This window comes from Heptranchias perlo, chromosome 11 (genome assembly GCF_035084215.1).
Source record: "Heptranchias perlo isolate sHepPer1 chromosome 11, sHepPer1.hap1, whole genome shotgun sequence".
Lineage (NCBI taxonomy): Eukaryota > Metazoa > Chordata > Chondrichthyes > Hexanchiformes > Hexanchidae > Heptranchias > Heptranchias perlo.
The window spans coordinates 67201894-67219564 of NC_090335.1; positions in this window are offsets into that span (position 1 = coordinate 67201894).

Sequence of the window (17671 nt, forward strand, 5' to 3'; positions counted from 1 at the left end):
CCAGGAACGCACCCGATAGCGGGTGCTAAAATGGAGCCCTTAATGTCTATGAAGGTTTTGACAGTGTAGATGGGGAGAAACTGTTTCCACTGGCAGGAGGGTCGGTAACCAGAGGGCACAGGTTTAAGGTAATTGGCAAAAGAACCAGGGGAAAGATGAGAAGAAATTCTTTTGAGCAGCGAATTGTTATGATCTGCAATGCACTGCCTGAAAGGGTGGTGGAAGCAGATTCAATAGTAACTTTCAAAAGGGAATTGGATAAATACTTGAAAAGGAAAAATTTGCAGGGGCTATGGGGAAAGAGCAGGGGGAGTGGGACTAATTGGAGAACTCTTTCAAAGAGCCGGCACAGGGAAGATGGGTCAAAGGGCCTTCTTCTGTGCTGTATCATTCTATGATTCTATGAATAGAAATGAAAACTGGGAGGGATGTATAATGGGCGGCCGAATCGATATCGCCCGTTTTACACTATCACCCAAAGTCAAGATTACCCCTTTTGTGTGAAGAAGCACCTCCTGATACCAGTCCTACAGTTACCTTTCACCAGTTTGAACCTTTGTCTTCTTTTCGTACATCCACAGTTTTATTTAAAGTAGTATTCTGGATTAACCCTTTTCATACCATTTACTATCTTATATGCCACTTATAAGATCACTTTTCAGACTTCTTCTTTCCAGGCAGAAAAGCCCAAGTCTCTCCAGTCTTTCCTCATGACAGAAGGGACCAGCCTCCTGGCTCTTCTTTACACTGCTTCCAGCACTTGAATATCTCTCTTGTTTCTTGGCGACCAGAGCACCTTTTCGTTTGATCACGGCTTCCACTGACTGATATTCTACTCTTTTGGCTATATAATTCAACACTTCATTAGCTTTGTTGATTACTACTCCGCACTGGTTGGAGACGTTGGGGAAAGGCCAATTTTACTATGCTGAGATGTGATTTAGCAAAAGTGGACTGGAAACAGCTATGTGAAGGTAAATCAGTGTCAGAGCAGTGGGAGGCATTCAAGGGGGAGATTCAGGGGGTTCACAGCAAATATGTTCCCACAAAGAAAAAGGGTGGGACTCCCAAATCTAGAGCCCCCTGGATGTCAAGAGCTTACAGGGTAAGATAAGGCAAAAAAGGGAAGCTTATGTCAGATACCAAGAGCTCAATACTGCAGAAAGCCTAGAGGAGTATAGAAAGTGCAGGAGTGAAATTAAAAAGGAAATTAGGAAAGCAAAGAGAGGGCATGAAAAAATATTGACAATTAAAATCAAGGAAAACCCAAAGATGTTTTATAAATATATAATGTGCAAGAGGATAACTAAGAAAAGAGTAGGGCCTATTAGAGACCAAAAAGGTAACCTATGTGTGGAGGTAGAAGAAGTGAGTATGGTTCTTAATGAATACTTTGCGTCTGTCTCCACAAAAGAGGGGGACGATGCAGAGATTGTAGTTGAGGAGGAGGAGTGTGAAATATTGGTTGGGATAAATATTGTTAGGGAGGAAATATTAAGGGGTTTAGCATCTTTGAAAGTAGATAAATCGCCAGGCCCGGATGAAATGTATCCCAGGCTTTTAAGAGAAACAAGGGAGGAAATAGCGGAGGCTCTGAACGTCATTTTCCGATCCTCTCTGGCCACAAGCATGGTGCCAGAGGATTGGAGGACTGCTAACATTGTACCGTTGTTCAAAAAGGGAGAAAGGGATAGGCTGAGTAATTACAGGCAGTCAGCCTAACCTCGGTGGTGGGCAAATTATTGGAAAAAATTCTGAGGGACAGTATTAATTGTCATTTAGAAAGGCACGGATTAATCAAAGACAGTCAACATGGATTTGTTAAGGGAAGGTCATGTCTAACTAACTTGATTGAATTTTTTGAGGAGGTAACAAGGAGGGTCGATGAGGGTAGCACGTTTGATGTAGTCTGCATGGATTTTAGCAAGGCTTTTGACAAGGTCCCACACGGCAGGCTGGTCAGAAAAGTTAAAGCCCATGGGATCCAAAGGAAAGTGGCATCCAAAATTGGCTCAGTGGCATGAAGTACAGGGTAATGGTCAACAGGTGTTTTTATGACTGGAAGGCTGTTTCCAGTGGGGTTCCACAGGACTCAGTACAAGGTCCTTTGCTTTTTGTGGTATATATTAATGATTTAGACTTAAATGTAGGGGGCAAGTCTTTGCAGTGGGTTTTGAACCCACACCTTCTGGCTTAGAGGCAAGAATGCTACCACTGAGCCAAGGCTTACACTTGTAGTAATAAAGGAATTTTTTCATTGTTATGTCCTGCCTCTGCAGTTATGCTTTTTTCTAGGTCTCTGTTAGCTGCTTTGCTCATCATAGAATCATAGAATCATAGAAGTTACAACATGGAAACAGGCCCTTCGGCCCAACATGTCCATGTCGCCCAGTTTATACCACTAAGCTAGTCCTTTAAACTTATTTCTGTATGATCCTATAAACATCCCAGTGAGCCCCTTCTCCTTGCAAGATTTGTAGAGGTCATTTTTCCTCTTTATTGCATTTGCAATTTGTTTGCTAATCTGTTTGGTGTCATACTTGTTTAGTCTGAGCTTGAATTTTAATGTAAATCCTCTACCTTTAACAAATTAATGAAAGTGAGTGAAGAGTGACAAAACGTTCAACAGGTTTTGTGAAATTAGGTAGTCATTCTGAAAACTTAATTTATTAATACATCAACGCAGACATTGATATTGAGTGAAGCTGTATAATATTTGAGATCCATTCAAAAGATATGTTACAATGAAGGTCATGCTATAAGCAATCTACCATATTTAGTGAGGTTGTTAGAAGCAATGTAGCCTTTAACTTTTAGATTATTTTTTCTGTTGAGCTGGATGAAACTGTTCTTTTGTTTTGGAACATGAACAATCTATAATACATGAGTATGGATACATACCATTCAATCAATTTGCTGTGCAGCCGTGGCTCAATGCCTCTGAGTTAGAAGGTTATGGGTTCAAGTCTCACTCTAGAAACTTGAGCACAAAATCTGGGCCGACACTTCAATGCAATACTGAGGGAATCCTATACTGTTAGAAGAGCTGTCTTTCAAATGAGATGTTAAACTGAGGCCTCAGGTAGACGTAAAAGACCCCATGATACTATTTAAAGAGTAGGGGAGTTCTCCCCATCAGTTTTGAAGCTCATTGGAATGTCCTGAAAATGTGACAAGGCATTATCTAAAAGCAAGGTTTTAAAGGTGTACAGCTGAAGGCTCATCAAATGTCAGATTTTCTTTCAACTTCTATGACATAACCCTCCCAGGTTTCTTTGTGTCTGAAACAGCTGAACTTCAAACTGAATATAATTCATCAGGAGATCCTTCACAACCAAAGGTTGGCGCAATACATTTGGAACCTTGGCCATTTTCTTCAAGCAAAAAGGAGGCAACTTTTTGACATTCATTGGTGATCCATCAAACTAAATTCACTGGTACTCATCCGTCTTTCAGGACAGTTCGACGTCTTGAGTACAGCTTTGGGGATGGGGGAAAAAAAATGTTCTGTATCAGACAGTTCTATATTGATGGAATTGTTGCCAAGTTTGAAATCTCTCCTCCAAAAATGACAAATCAAATTTCACTCCGGTCTCTGTGGTAAAACTGCTATCGCATACCAGAAAATTACAACCATGACGTGACAGGCAAATCAAAAGTAATCACAGCAGCACTAGACAGCATGAAAGGCACTCTTTATTTGATATTTCATTATCAGATTTACGGATAACTATATAATTACTCAAATAGTTAACATTATTGAATCTCACAGTGACATGATAAGGGTTGGACTTTCCTTCCAGTGTCAGGACAGCTGTGAAGGGAGGACCTCCACCCGGCCCTCTGACCCCACCGCAACCCCAACCAACTTTCCTGGGTTGTGGGGGTCATTGACCATGCAAGGCAGGCTCCGAGCAGGGTTCCTGCCACCATGAGGGAGCACACCTGGGCCGAAGAGGGAAATCTGGCGGTGCCGTGGTGTTGGGGGAGAAATCCAGGTTGTGGCGGTAGATCTCACTGGCCTGTTTCCTGCTATTTCTGCCACTTCCGCCTGATCTCGGGTAGGATAACAGAGGAAAATCTGGCGCAAAGTGGTCTTGTCTATGTATCAGCCATTGTTCCAATGGATCCTTGGTTATCATGATATTGAAAGCAGTGACAATGTAGACAGTTTGGAGAAATTTGTTCCCAACGAACATCCAGTTTTTCATGACGGGTCACTGATCAAATGACACCACTCAGCATTCGTGTCTAAAAAATAATATAGAGAAAAATTAATTTCATGCCAATTAGTGGCTGGAAAACCGAAGGGGAAGAAAAATGAAAAAAATCTATCTTATTTAATAAAATCTTTTTTTTAACCAGGAACTGATGAGCTGGAACTAGCATATGGTCAGAAAGCAAAGATTACAATAGAGGACCAAAGTAGACAGGAAATATGTTAAAATAGGTTGAAAGAATGTCATTGTATTAATTACTTCCAAGTTCCCTTCAGTGTCACACACTCATGAATTTGACTTATAGTGCTGTTCCTTCATCGTCGCTGGGTCAAAATCCTGGACCTAGCATTATTGTGGGAGCACCATCACCACAAGTACTGCAGCAATTCAAGAAGGCAGCCCTCACCATCTTCTCAGGGCAACTAGGGATGGGGAATAAATGCAGTCTTCCCAGCTTCGTCCACATTCCGGGAACAAATAAACTAAATTTTGAAGAATGCATGAAGAAATCACAATTGGATGAAAATACTGAAGAGCAACATCAGCTTTGGAAGAACTATTTATTTTCTGTTTTGAATCTTAGCGGAATTTATTATAGGTCAGCACACCATGTAAATAAGCAGCAAATAAATTGGGAGGTGAGATAATGAGGAAACTACACAACTTTTAATAGAAAAGATGCTTTCACCTAATATTGGATTATGGTTGCAACTTTTAACTGGGCAGTTGGTAGATTTACCACAGAGAGAAAATCTGCTGCTGCCTGGAATCTGAATTGTCACTTCTAGACATGAACCTTGGCTGACTTATTTCCCCCTACCTAGCACAAGGATGCTGAGCCAATTGTAAAACCCTTACTGCTGCCCCAGCTGAGGCTCAGCACAGGCCAAAACTTGTACCTGGGATCTTTCTGGTCTCCACATCGGCATCTTTCTCTGAGAGTTTCTATATCAGCTTCCATTTGTTCCCTTCAGATATGGCAGGGTTGAATTGGTTAGAAGTGCAATCAGCAAGAATACTGAAAATATTAATATCAATGACGATAACAGCAACATGCACTTTTATAACAATTTTTGGACAATGGAATGTTCCGTGATGCTTTGCAAAAGAGACTTGAGCAGGAAGACGGAAAGAAGTTAGGAGAGGTGGCTGAAAGAATGACATAGAATTACATAGAATTTACAGCACAGAAACAGGCCATTCGACCCAACTGGTCCATGCTGGTGTTTATGCTCCACACGAGCCTCCTCCCATCCCTTTTCATCTAACCCTATCAGCATAACCTTCTATTTCTTTCTTCCTTATGTGTTTATCTAGCTTCTCCTTAAATGCATCTATGTTGTTTGCCTCGACTACTCCTCGAGGTAGCGAGTTCCTCATTCTAACCACTCTCTGGGTAAAGAAGAGCGAAGAGGTAAGTTTCAAGAGGCTTTTGAAGATGACGAGGGAGATGGAGCAAGGTGGAAGGGTTTAGGGGGAGAACTCCAGGGTGAAGAGATATGATGGCTGAAGGCTTTGCCATCGATGATGGATTACAGGAAGGGAGGTACAGTATAGACCAGTGTCAGAAGAGTGGAGGGTACATTTGGGATATAAGGCTGTTGCAGATTTCACAAGAAGGGAGGATCAAGGCCATGGAAGAGTTTTGAAATTAAGTCAGTGCACCAAGGGCAGGAGCTAATGCAGGATTGGAGTAATAGAGGCATGAGAATTACTGCAAGATAGGATATAGGAACTAATTCTGAAATCTGTGGAGAACCTGTGAGACATTGCATGCTTATTATTGTTAAGGACAGCTATCATTCAGTGTCTATTTTATGAAGCATGAAAAAGAAATAATGTATATTATAACTCTTTTTAAACATCGATACTTTTAAAAGACATCGGAATGATTTATAATCTAGACCAGATTGTACAATGATTCAATCAGTGGTGAAACTGTGTGCTTTTCACTGGGCTTGTAGATAATTTACCACAGGGGCTGTTGGCTCCTGTAATTTGATTTCCCATTAATTGTCATTTTGTCGGTCCTCAGGGCTTCATGAATACCATCTGCGCAATAATCTGCAGAGGTAGGGCTTCCAAATGAATATTAAACCTAGACAGTCAGCAAAAACAAATCCACAGGCCGGAGTCAGGTGCAGTAAATTTTACTCAAAAAAAAACTTCTTTGGAAAAACTGAAGAAAGCTGTGTTTACAGACGCTCAAACGTTTAATGATTTAGGGCCTTTTATGTAGCATATTATGCTTTTTTTCATTGCAATGTGACTTTCACCTCAGGCGGTTGTTATTTCACGTTTTACCAAGCCTGCTAGCATTGGAAATTTGAATCATTCGCTCCTTTTACTGCTGAACAGAGACGCACTTACTGAACTTTATCAATGTGCACATTCTGTACCAGCAAAGCATTTTGTTTCGGTTTGCTCTGCACTTCAGAGACCAAAAACTGAACAAAATGCCACAGGGTCAAAAAGCAAACAATATAACTGTTCTTAGTTTTATCATAAGTTATCGTTTTATCCGAATCTGGCACAGAACAGTCACCTGTGTATTAAAAGCCAATGGGGATGTTTGTAACAGACCTTTTGCACTGTTCTTTAATGGTGTCAGCAAGTACAGGTTGTACTGTTTTATATTAATGTCTGCAGGTTGCATTGTTCTACGTTGGTAATTCTAAGTACAATTTGCAGTGATCTGTAATGGTGCCTGCAAATATAGTTTTCATTGTTCTGTATCGGTGTCTGTGAGTACATAATGCACCATTCTATATAGCTGGCTGCAAGTACAAGTTTTATATTGCTGTTGGTAAGCACAGGTTGTACTGCTTTGTATAATGGGCGTGTAATGGCAAATTAATTTCAATATAGATAAGTGTGAGGTGGTGCATTTTGGTAGGAGGAATAAGGAGGCCACATACTCCTTGGAAAATAAGAGTTTAAAAGGGGTAGAGGAGCAGAGGGATCTGGGAGTACAGATACACAAATCACTAAAAGTAGCAATGCAGGTTAGTAAGGCCATAAAAAAGCAAACAAAGCACTGGGGTTCATTTCTGTATAAGATAGTCACTAATAAAGTAAATAAAGAGAAGCTGTTCCCATTGGCGGAAGGGCTGAGGACCAAAGGACACAGATTTAAGGTGATTGGCAAAAGAACCAAAGGCGACATGAGGAGAAACTTTTTTACGCAGCGAGTAGTTATGATTTGGAATGCGCTGCCTGATAAGGCGGTGGAAGCAGATTCAATCGTAGCTTTCAAAAAGGAATTGGATAATTACTCGAAGGAAAGAAATTTGCAGAGCTAGGGGGAAAGAGCAGGGGAATGGGACTAACTGGGTTGCTCTTACAAAGAGCCGACACAGGCTCGATGGGCCGAATAGCCTCCTTCTTTGTTGTAACCATTCTATGAGTCTTTGATTCTATGATAAATCCAATAGGGAATTCAGGAGAAACATCTTTACCCAGAGAGTGGTTAGAATGTGGAACTCGCTACCACAAGGAGTGGTTGAGGCAACTAGCATAGATGCATTTAAGGGGAAGCTAGATAAACACATCTGGGAGAAAGGAATAGAAGGATATGTTGATGGGGTTAGATGAAGAGGGATGGGAGGAGTCTCGTTTGGAACATAAATGGCCTGTTTCTGTGCTGTACATTCTATGTAATTCTATGTATAGATATCTGTAAGTCCTAATTACACTGTTCTGTATAGATGTTCATGAATGTAGGTTGCACTTTTCTATACACACAGCTTACACAGTTTTATACAGTGTCTGTAAGCATAGGTTGCCCTGTTCTATGTGGATATCCATAAGTATAGGTTGCCCTGTTTATAGGGCATACACAACAGGGCAAGCAGCATCTTCAGCTGCTTCATCAATGACCTTCCCTCCATCATAAGATCAGAAATGGGGATGTTCGCTGATGATTGCACAGTGTTCAGTTCCATTCGCAACCCCTCAGATAATGAAGCAGTCCGTGCCCACATGCAGCATGACCTGGACAACATCTAGGCTTGGGCTGATTGGAGGCAAGTAACATTTGCACCAGGCAAGTGCCAGGCAATGACCATCTCCAATAAGAGAGAGTCTAACCACCTCCCCTTGACATTCAACGGCATTACCATTGCCAAATCCCCCACCATCAACATCCTGGGGATCACTATCGACCAGAAACTTAACTGGACCAGTCTTATAAATACTGTGGCTACAAGAGCAGGTCAGAGGCTGGGTATTCTGTGGCGAGTGACTCACCTCCTGACTCCCCAAAGCCTTTTCACCATTTACAAGGCAAAAGTGAAGAGTGTGATGGAATACTCTCCACTTGCCTGAATGAGTGCAGCTCCACAACACTCCAAGAAGCTCGACACCATCCAGGACAAAGCAGCCCACTTGATCGGTACCCCATCCACCACCCTAAACATTCACTCCCTTCACCACCGGCGCACAGTGGCTGTAGTGAGTACCATCTACAAGATGCACTGCAGCAACTCGCCAAGACTTCTTCGAGAGCACCTCCCAAACCCGCGACCTCTACCACCTAGAAGGACAAGGGCAGCAGGCACACGAGAACAACACCACCTGCACGTTCCCCTCCAAGTCACACACCATCCCGACTTGGAAATATATCGCCGTTCCTTCATCGTCGCTGAGTCAAAATCCTGGAACTCCCTTCCTAACAGCACTGTGGGAGAACCTTCACCACACGGACTGCAGCGGTTCAAGAAGGCGGCTCACCACCACCTTCTCAAGGGCAATTAGGGATGGGCAATAAATGCCGGCCTCGCCAGCGACGCCCACATCCCATGAACGAGTTAAAAAAAAGTACAGGTTGCCCTGTTCTATATTGGTGTCTGTAAGTACAGGTTTTAGTGTTCTACAGTGGTATCCATCAGCATGGGTTGCACAGTACTTTAGTTCGATCATAGAATTCATCATTGTACTTTAGTCCATTGTAGTTCAGTTCAGAAGGAAGACTTGTGTTTGTACAACACCTTATCATATCTCTGAAACTTCATATAAAATGAGTCACTTAGAACAGCAGTGACTGTTGATTTGTAGAGAAACATGGCATCCATTTTGCACAAACAGGCCTTGCAATGATTGACTAGAAAGTTTGTTTCTTGATGGCGTTGGATGAGGGAGAATTGTTGGCCAGTACACCAGAAGAATTCCCTGTGCTTTATCAAATAATGCCACAGGATCTTTAAAATCTATTTGCACCATAAGAACAGTAGATGAGGAGATGGTTTAACATCTCGTGGAACTCTTGATTATTCTCTAATATTTGCCTGGGGTTTTCCCTCTATTATGGTGTATAATCGAGGTTCCACTATCTAGTTAAAAAGCAGATATAGGGAGGGGGGATGATCCAAATCCCTCATTTAGCTACCAACCTTGTGTCCCACTCCCAGCTGTGCATTATTCCTCTGAAAATGCCCAAGGATACTAAGGCTAATGTGATGCGGAGGCATTTAGACCAAGTCAGCTAAAAGCTTTCATTCTTCTGCTGCAAGAGGATTTGGATTCACATAAAGCCACAGAGCAATCAAAGCACTACGGGCGCTAAATTGGGCCATGTGGCGCCCATTGTTTCGGCGCTACATGGCCTCTCCAACATTCAAGATGGCATCTTGGCTGCGCACGCATTTTTCCAGCGTGATGTGCGCCGGACGCCATCTTGATATAGGAGTTAGCGCATGCGCAGATACCGAATGCCGGAAGCATGCAAGGAGAAAATGGATACAATCAGTGTGCAACGCTGATTTAAATTAATAGACACTATTTTGGGACTTAACGTTCAACTCAACGCAAAGTCTTAACTCGGACCATCTGAACGTGTCTTAGAGTGCCTGGAGGACCCCCCACCAGGGCTATTTAAAGGGACCATGCAGGATTTACAGGTTAGTGGCTGGATTATTGCTTCTGGCTGCCGAGACATTTGTAGCTGTTTATGGAGGTCTCCTAGACTTCAAACCAGGAAGTGGGGACATAGCCTAATATTTAGAGCCAGGACGTGCAGGAGTGAAGTTAGGAAATGCTTCTACACGCAAAGGGTGGAAGAAGTTTGGAACACTCTTCTGCGAACGGCAGTTGATGCTAGCTCAATTGTGAATTCTAAATCTGAGATTGATAGATTTCTGTGAACCAAGGGTATTAAGGGATATGGGGCTAAGGCAGGTATATGGAGTTAGGTCACAGATCAACCATGATCTCATTGAGTGGCCGAACAGGAACAGTTAATCAGGAGTCTATCTAATTCACCCTTAAAAATATTCAATGACCCTGCCTCCGCTGCTCTCTGGGGAAGGGAGTTCCACAGACTCACAACACTCTGAGAGAAAAAATTTCTCCTCATCTCCATCTTAAATGGGGACCCCTTATTTTTAAACTGTAGCCCCTAGTTCTACACTCTCCCACAAGGGGAAACATCCTCTCAGCATCTACCCCTTCTAGTCTCGTCAGGATCTTATATGTTTCAATAAGATCATCTCTCATTCTTCTAAACTCCAGTGTATACAGGCTCAACTTGTCCAACCTTTCCTCATAAGATAACTCCTTCATCCCAGGAATTGGTCAAGTGAACCTTCGCTGAACCACCTCCAAAGCAATTATGTCCTTTCTTAAATAAGGAGACCAAAGCTGCACACAGTATACTAGATGTGGTCTCACCAATGCCCTGTACAACTGAAGCAAAACATCTCTACTTTTATATTCCATTCCCCTTGCAATAAATGACAACATTCTATTTGCCTTCCTAATCACTTGCTGTACCTGCATTCTAACTTGTTGTGATTCATGTGCTATAACACCCAGATCCCTCTGTATCTCAGAGTTTTGCAATCTCTCTCCATTTAAATAATAAACTTCTTTTCTATTCGTCCTGCCAAAGTGGACAAGTTCACATTTTCCCACATTATACTCCATCTACCAAAGTTTTTGCCCGCTCATTTAACCTATCTATATCCCTTTGCAGACTCCTTATGTCCTCTTCACAACATACTTTCCTACCTACCTTTGTGTCATCAGCAAATTTAGCAACCATACATTCGGTCCCTTCATCCAAGTCATTGATATAGATTGTAAATAGTTGAGGCCTTATATATTGAAATAAGGAGTATAAAGGTGAATGGAGATCAGGGAATTTATCGTGTGAGTGATTACTTTGGCACAAGGCAAAGCCAAGTGCTTTATTGCAATTAAATAATGAGGTTTTTACAGTGTAATTATGTATATTAATAGATCGCCTCAGATTAACTGGATGATTATTTTACCACAAAACTGACACATGAGAGACAACCCAGTTGATGGTGTAGTCGTAACAGACTGACACGCTTTCTTCTGTCTATGTTTCTCTTCTTCTTTGGCATTCCTAGCTTTTTCAAACTTGTTACCTCCCTGCCTGCAGTATGCGATCTTTGACAGTTTCTTTCCAGGTATTGATGTCAATACCCCATTCCTTCTGGATTTCAAACTATCTTTATATCAGTTTTTCTGGAGGCTAACACTTCTTTGGCCGGAGCTCAGTTCTGAATAAAGTAGTTGCTTTGGGAGTCTGGAGTCATCCATTCGGCATACATGGCCAGACCAACGAAGTTGGCCTTTGATAATCATAACTTCACTACTGGTGCAACCGAGAGGACAAACACGCTCGTTGTCCGACCTAGTGTTGTGGTTACAACACAACAACTGACCTCAGTGCCTCGAGCTAGGGAAGGGAAACTTTAGCCTGGGTTCCCCTCTCTTCGTTGTTATCCAGCAACCCCTGGTGGAATGTTCACCTGTGGACACTAGTTGAGGTCGAGGTTAGGCTTGGCTGTGTCAGCTCCCTCCTCCCTCAAGGTGTCAAGACTCAATGTCGTGGTTCACGCATGAACAATGGCCTCTTGAGCAAAGTAGCAGAGAGCTGCTGACACCGTGGTAAAGTATCCGAGAATCAATTAGTGCCTCAAGGAAAGAAAACTTGGTGGGGGAGAGGGTGGAGAGGGAATGAAATAGAGCAGATAGCTAACAAACCTGGTATGGAACTTTGAGGTGAATACAGTGATCATTTTACCAAGATCAATCTCCCCACAATCTGATCACACAGTTACAGCCCAGAAGTGATCTTTCATTATTGTAACATTATTTGTATCAGTGCTGTACTGAGGGAGTGCTGCACTGTCGGAGGTGTTGTCTTTTGGATGAGACGTTAAACCGAGGTTCCGTCTGCCCTCTCAGGTGGTCGTAAAAGATCCCATGGCACTATCCGCATAGGTGTAGAGGAGTTCTCCCTGATGTCCTGGCCAATATTTATCCCTCAACTGAGACTTAAAACGGATTTCCTGGTCTTTATCACATTGCTGTTTGTGGGACCTTGCTGTGTACAAATTGGCTGCTGCGTTTCCTACATTACAACAGTGACCACACTTCAAAAGTACTTAGTATCATAGTATCATAGTGGGTACAGCACAGGAGGAGGCCATTCGGCCCATCGTGATGTGCCGGCTCTTTGAAAGAGCTATCCAATTAGTCCCACTCCCCTGCTCTTTCCCCATAGCCCTGCAATTTTTTCCCCTTCAAGTGTTTATCTAATTCCCTTTTGAAAGTTACTATTGAATCTGCTTCCACCATCCTTTCAGGCAGTGCATTCCAGATCATAACAACTCGCTGTGTAAAAAAATGTTTCCTCATGTCACCTCTGGTTCTTTTGCCGATCACCTTAAATCTGTGTCCTCTGGTTACCGACCCTTCTGCCACTGGAAACAGTTTCTCTTTATTTACTTTATCAAAACCGTTCATGATCTTGAACACCTCTATCAAATCTCTCCTTAACCTTCTCTGTTCTAAGGAGAACAATCCCAGCTTTTCCAGTCTCTCCACATAAGTGAAGGTCCTCATCCCTGGCACCATTCTAGTAAATCTCTTCTGCACCCTCTCTAAGGCCTTGACATCCTTCCTAAAGTGTGGTGCCCAGAACACAATATTCCAACTGAGGCCTGACCCAGTATTTTATAAAGCTTTAGCATAACTTCCTTGCTTTTGTACCCTGTGCGTCTATTAATAAAGTCCAAGGTCCCATATGCCTTTTTAACAGCCTTCTCAACTTGTCGTACCACCTTCAAAGACAGGTGTACGTACACTCCCGGGTCTTTCTGTTCCTGCACTCACTTTAAAATTGTACCATTTAGTTTATATTGCCTCTCCTCATTCTTCCTACCAAAATGCATCACTTCACACTTCTCTGCCTTAAATTTCATCTGCCATGTGTCTGCCCATTTCACCAGCCTGTTACTATCCTCCATATAGTTTACTACATTTCCGAGTTTCGTGTCATCTGCAAACTTTGAAATTATACGCTCTATACCAAAGTCCAGGTCATTAATATATATCAAAAAGAGCAGTGGTCCTAATACTGACCCCTGGGGAACACCACTGTATACGACATTGGCTTTAAATCTCGCTTTGGGACATCCTGAGGTCGTGAAAGGCGCGTTCACGAAAGTTCTTCCTTTCTTTAGCAATTATAAGTGGAAAATGTGTTTCCTATGTTTTTTAAAGTGAGAAAATTCAAACTTTTTGTAATGAAGGTCGTATAATCTGCTTTCCTTTTGCAGAGCTGAAGAGACCTGCTGGTAAATCTAACAGGCTCTCCAGAGCTATCTACGTATAGGTGTCTTCAAATAGTGTTACCTGTCATTAATGAAATACAAGTTATAAGCAAAATCAAAATTGGGAAAGATCATTAGAGTCTATTCACGCTTTGTCATTTGAAGCTCCTGTCACATCAATAATCTCATTAAGGACCATCACTTTAATCTCCAATCTGAAATTGTTGAGAAGCACTGAAGGGAACAACACTAATTGAAAAATTCAATGACATTATTTTCAATGCATGATCAATTCAGACAGGAAGCACAGCTAATTTTCTTTGTAGATACACCAGGATTTATTCGAATAACAGGGGCTTCAAAGAATATTGCACTGCTGGTCTTTCCCATTGCCGGGGAAATCTCCAAAAACGCTTTGCAAAACTTTATACTGCAGCATAATGACAGGGCAACTGCTGTCACTTGTACTCATTGGAACAGTCAACATGGTTCCATTTAAGTGGAGGTTTCAGAGGAGATTGTAGGAATCGAGCTTGCCCGAAAATGCCTAAATATGGTGCCACCAGCGCCTTAAATAAAGGCTCTGTTGTCATTAGTCCCAGCAGAATCTTAGCATATTTTGACTATACAATATCTGCTAATCACAGTCTCAGTGCCTAACAAGATATAAGCATATCAATTACTTTTGGCATTACCAGCAGGTGAACACTTAATGTGGGAGTTTAACATTTCCCTGTGCACCATTTTAATAGAGACATTAACAATCCATTTAAAACAATTTTTTTTTCGTTCACGGGATGTGGGCGTCGTTGGCGAGGCCAGCATTTATTGCCCATCCCTAATTGCCCTTGAGAAGGTGGTGGTGAGCCGCCTTCTTGAACCGCTGCAGTCCGTGTGGTGAAGGTTCTCCCACAGTGCTGTTAGGTCGGGAGTTCCAGGATTTTGACCCATCGACGATGAAGGAACGGCGATATGGAATTACATCTCTGTTAAACCAATAAACAAAGGGCATTATATGGTGAGTTTTGATTGCATCTGTGATATTGCCCTCAATAATTTCAATATTATAGATTTCTGATATGCATTGCACCATCTCATAGGTATTAGGTTGCATCAAACACAGATGTCACAAGAGGAGTGAACCCTATAGTATGTAAGCTAACCTTTTCAGCCCCCATCTCAGCTACTTTTTGACCTACACTAGAGTTACCATTCAATTATTGGATTGAAGTGTGCAAGAAATAATTAATGCCAGGGCTCAACCGATATTGGTAGAGATCATTACCTTTACCTTAGGACTACTTTGGTTACAACACTGTTTGGGAGTACGTTCACAGATCTGATTGTCATTGGGTTAAAGAGATTAAGGGTCAGGATTCCAAAAGCACCCTCCAGATAATCACAATATAGGTGGCTTTTGTGCCCTGATAGTTTATATTTCTATCTTCAGACCATCATTGAGATTATCAATAAAATCAAGAAGAACTCCATAACATTCTCCCCACAAGTCACTGTCACTTAAAAAAAAGTTGTATTTTCCTTTCTATTCTCATGGATTTTTTGCACTACAGGCAACATTTACGGATTGTCAGAGACTGCACAGAGCTGAACTAGTTCTTTTCCTGCTCCGTAAACCACAATCTCTCGGATATAGGCCCTGGAAATTCAGGCTGCATGACAACTGTGAGAGCAGGGAAATGGGATTAGAGAAGACAGCTCCAGCTGAAGGACTAGCAGCACAGGTGCAATGTGCCAAATGGCCTCCTGTGCTGTATGATTCTACGATTTCCCCTTGGCGAGGGTTTAGCAGTACGGGACAAAGAAAGAAAAGACTTGCTTTTATATAGCGCCTTTCATGACCTCAGGACGTCCCAAAGTGCTTAACAGCCAATGGAGTACATTTGAAGTATAGTCACTGTTGTAATGTAGGAAACGCGGCAGCCAATTTGCGCACAACAAGGCCCCACAAACAGCAACGTGATAATGACCAGATAATCTGTTTTATTTAGAGATGGTGGTTGAGGGATAGATATTGGCGAGGACGAATTTCAAAAAGAGAATTTAACTTTCAAAAGGGAATTGGATATACACTCGAAAAAGAAACATTTGCAGGGCTATGGGGAAAAAGCAGGGGAGTGGGACTAATTAGACATCTCTTTCAAAGAGCTAGCACAGGCTCAATGGGCCGAATGGCCTCCTGTGCTGTACGTTTCTATGATTCTAGGACACCGAGGAGAACTCCCCTGTTCTTCTTCGAAATAATGCCGTGGGATCTTTTATGTCCACCTGAGTTTAACGTCGCATCCAAAAAACGGCACCTCCGACAGTGCAGCACTCCCTCAGTACTGCACTGGAGTGTCGGCCTACATTTTGTACAGAAAGGGGTGAGGAGGAGGTCCCAAAATCTCTTCATGCCTGTGACATAAGAGATTTAAGTACTTGCAGCATTTGTCATCAATTTCAGTAGCCTTTCACAGCACACTACAGGTCAGGATCAAATTATTCACAATCGAAAGCGTATGGAGAGGGATTGAGACCATGATCGAGCATGAATGTAATACGATCAATATAGTCGTGGCATCAACAGAAGTCCTTGATCCCATGCTTTGTAACCTGACAACTTGTCTAATCTCTACAATTCATCAATGACCATTCAGCAGGTCAAAACAGAGCAGTTCGTTTTCAGTATGGTCAGGTGACCTCCTTTTGGAGCATTTAGTAATAACTCATGGTGGGAATTGGGGGTGTGGTGGCCCGAAGCGGGTGGAGATCCGTACGGCCTCCGGAATGTAAGGCCCGAAGATTTTTAACTCCCCGGCCTCATCATCATACTCCAATACTGACTCCCACCCGGAGCCGATGGGAAAGACGACACCACCGGTGGGCGGAAGTTGAAATTCATGGGGTGGGGGGTGGGTGATGGGTTGGTGTCAGGCCCCCCGTCAGGGACCCACGGGAACAGTCCCTGGCAAGGTAAGATAGGAATTGAGGGCAAATCAGAAATATCTGTGATCAGCGGAGGGGGGAAGCCCATGGAAGGAAAGGTCCAAGGTTTCCTTGTGGAGCTCTCCTGCTCCTCCTGGCCCACATAGGGAACATAATAACATAGGCTCTGCAGTAGGCTATTGAGCCCCTCAAGCCTGTTCCACCATTCAGTTAGATTATGGCTGATCTGTACCTCAACTCCATTTACCTGTGTTTGCTCCATATCTCTTGATAACTTTACATAGCAAAAATCTATCGATCTCAGTCTTGAAAGCTCTAATCGTCCCAGCATCCACAGTCTTTTGGGGGAGTGAGTTCTAGATTTCCACTACCCTTTGTGTGAAATAGTACTTCCTGATTTCACTCCTAAATGGCCTAGCTCTAATTTGAAGACTGTCCCCCTTGACCCAGGATTGCCCCACTGGAGGAAATAGTTTCTCCGTATCTACTCTAGTGCATCCCTTTATCATTTTAAATACCTTGATTAGGTCACCCCTCAACCTTCTAAACTCAAGGAAATAAAAGACAAGAGATCAATAGATTTTTGGTCTCTAAGGGAATCAAGGGATATGGGAATCGGGTGGGAAAGTAGAGTTGAGGTCAAAGATCAGCCATGATCTTATCGAATAAGCAGCAGGCTCGAGGGGCCATATGGCCTATTCCTGCTCCTATTTCTTATGTTCTTAACCTGTCCTCATAATTTAACCTTTAAGCCCTGGTAGCTGTACCCCCTTCCAAGGCCAATATATCTTTCCTGAATTGCGGTGTCCAAAACTGAACGCAATACTCCTGATGGGGTCTGCCAGGAACCTTTAAGAAGTAAAAATAATTAACTTACCTGGGCCTCCTGTGGCCAGGCTCCTGCCAGCTTCCAGGTTTAGC